Here is a 3067-nt window from a genome sequence, read left to right on the forward strand (position 1 = left end):
AAATTTCATTTCCCTGTTGTTATATCGTTTAGACTTAGGCTATTTCCCGCCGGTCAATGCGAAGAACTCGCAGCACCGGAAGTTTAAGCTTAGTACACCCTCTGGAGGAACCTGAACGTTACGCTCGCGAACGTTTATTCTTTTATAGAATTAAGAGAGCTATGGCCGAAGATCAAAACCAAAGACCTCTTAAAGATTTCGCTCAACCATCTAATGAAGAACCTAGTTCTAGTATAGTAAACCCAACCATCCCAGCTAACAATTTTGAACTTAAACCATCCCTGTTGCAACAGAGACAATTCGCAGGTCTCGCTACTGAAAACCCAAACCAACATTTAAAAATATTTCTTCAATTAGCAGACACTTTTAAAACCAATGGAGCTTCTCCTGAGGCAATACGTTTAAGATTATTTCCTTTTTCCCCTAGAGATAAAGCCCTATCATGGTTAGATTCCCTTCCACCCAATTCCATTACGACTTGGGATAACCTTAGAAGAGGTTTTCTTGCTAGATATTTTCCCCCAAGTAAGACCGCCGTTCTTCGAAACCATATAACTAGATTTACCCAAAGCCAAGGAGAATTGTTGTTCGAAGCTTGGGAGAGATATAAAGAGTTGTATGAGCATGCCCACATCATGGTTTAGAAAATTGGTTAATCATTCAAACCTTCTATAATGGACTTCATTACAACACAAAGATCACCATCGACGCTGCCGCAGGCGATGCTCTGATGAACAAACCTTATCTTGAAGCTAGTGCCCTCATCGAAGATATGGCTCAAAACCATCAATCATGGGGAGTCGAACGAGCAACAGTTGAGAGGAAGGAAGCCCAAGGAGGAGTGCATGAACTAAGCTCTATAGACATGATGCAAGCTAAAATGGACGCATTAGCCCTAAGAGTCGAGCATATGTGCATAAACCCGAATACTGTAGCCGCAGTTTCGCCGGATTGTGAGATATGTGGAACCAAAGGACACCAATCTGCAGAATGCAGTCTATTAAACGAAACTCACTCTGAGCAAGTGAACTACACCCAAGGGAACCCATATTCGAATACCTATAACCCTGGATGGAGGAATCACCCGAACTTCTCCTATAAAAACAATAACCCTATCCAAAATAATGCACCTCCGAGACCTAGTTATCAAGCCCCAAGATCAAATCAACCTATGCAACCTGTACCACCAAAGCCGAGCCTTGAGAAAATTATGGAAAATTTTATCACCGCTCAAACCCAACAAAACAAGGAGTTCATGAACCAGAACATTCATGTTAACGAATTGATTACTCAGTTAGGAACCAAGGTTGACCAAATAGTTACTCATACCAAGATGCTTGAAACCCAGATCTCTCAGGTAGCTTTAAACCAAGCCCCTCAGACTACACCTAGAGGACAATTCCCTGGACAACCTCAACAAAATCCGAGAGGACAAGCCAATGCCATTACCCTACAAAGTAGGAACGTTTATGATGAGCCACCAAACCCTAGATTGAGTGAACCCGAAACTTCTAAGGAATGTATCAAACCCACGGACGAAGTAAAGGAACCAGAGGAATCTGAAAACCAGGAAGGTCGAGAAAAAGGAGAAGAACCTAAAGATAAAACTTACGTACCACCCCCGCCATATAAACCACCTATACCATATCCGCAAAGACTCAAACAAACCCAGATCAATAAACAGTATCAAAAATTTATTAAAGTTATAGAAAAACTTCATGTAGAAATCCCTTTCACAGAAGCCATCACCCAAATACCTTCTTATGCAAAGTTTCTCAAAGACATCCTTACCAACAAACGTAGACTTGACGATCCGAAGCCTTTGGAATGTAATGCTATTTCCAAGGACAAATTAGCTAAGAAAGATAAAGATCCTGGAAATTTCTCCATTCCTTGCCATTTGGGTAATCATGTCATCTAAAAAGCTTTTCTAGACTTAGGAGCTAGTGTGAGCTTAATGCCTTTAGCGATTTGTGAGAGGTTAAACTTAGGAGAATTACAACCCACTAAGATGTCACTTCAGTTAGCCGATAGATCTGTTAAGTATCCGATAGGCATTTTAGAAGATGTTCCTGTTAGGATAGGTTAGTTATTTATCCCTAATGATTTTGTTGTCATGGACATCAAAGAGGACAATGATATACCAATCCTTCTAGGTAGACCATATTAATCGACTGCAGGAGCCATAATAGATGTAAAGAAAGGAAAGTTGAGATTTGAGGTAGGTGACGAGAAAATAGAATTTATACTTTCGAAATTTCTTATGGCACCTGTGATGGGAGACTCGTGTTATGCCTTAGATATCATTGATGAATGTGTTAGAGAATTAGAACAAAAAGAAATTATAAAAACAATTAAGTTACCATCAACTCTCATAAGGGAAGATGATGACTTTAAGAAACCCTACGTCGATGATAACCTTTACGAATGTTTATCCCTTACCCCAGATCCTATGCCATGCCCTAAGAAACCAACCTTAGAACTTAAGGAACTGCCTAAGAACCTGAGATATGAGTTCCTCGATGAAGAGATAAACCGTCCAGTTATAGTTAGTGCTACCTTGAGTCAAGAGGAAATGAACCAACTTTTAGACGTTTTACGAAGATATCCCTCAGCCTTAGGATATAATATCTCTGACCTGAAAGGTATAAGCCCATCCGTATGCATGCATCGAATTTCGCTCGAAGAATATTCAAAACCCTCTAGGGAACATCAGAGAAGAATAAACCCTATAATGAGTGATGTTGTTAAGAACGAAGTTCTTAAGTTACTTGAGACAGATATCATCTACCAGATCTCGGATAGTAAGTGGGTGAGCCCTGTGCATGTAGTACCTAAAAAAGGAGGCATCACAGTCGTGCAAAACGATAAAGGCGAACATGTAGCAAAACGTTTAGAAGGAGGATGGCGGATGTGTATAGATTATAGAGAATTAAATAAAGCAACTAGGAAGGATCATTTCCTTTTAACATTTATAGACCAAATGTTGGAGCGCCTAGCGAGACACTCTTACTTATGTTATCTAGATGGATACTCTGGATTCTTCCAAATACCTATCCACCCCAAA

The 3067-nt window shown here is 40.0% G+C and overlaps 1 non-coding gene across 1 annotated transcript; it reads right to left on the reverse strand.

Moving 5' to 3' along the window:
- Positions 1-536: 536 nt before the first annotated feature.
- Positions 537-642, reverse strand: LOC127116643 (small nucleolar RNA R71). Its single transcript, XR_007801451.1, has one exon. It is a non-coding gene; the product is annotated as a small nucleolar RNA R71 (small nucleolar RNA).
- Positions 643-3067: the final 2425 nt, after the last annotated feature.

The sequence above is a fragment of the Lathyrus oleraceus genome, chromosome 1, assembly GCF_024323335.1.
Source record: "Lathyrus oleraceus cultivar Zhongwan6 chromosome 1, CAAS_Psat_ZW6_1.0, whole genome shotgun sequence".
Lineage (NCBI taxonomy): Eukaryota > Viridiplantae > Streptophyta > Magnoliopsida > Fabales > Fabaceae > Lathyrus > Lathyrus oleraceus.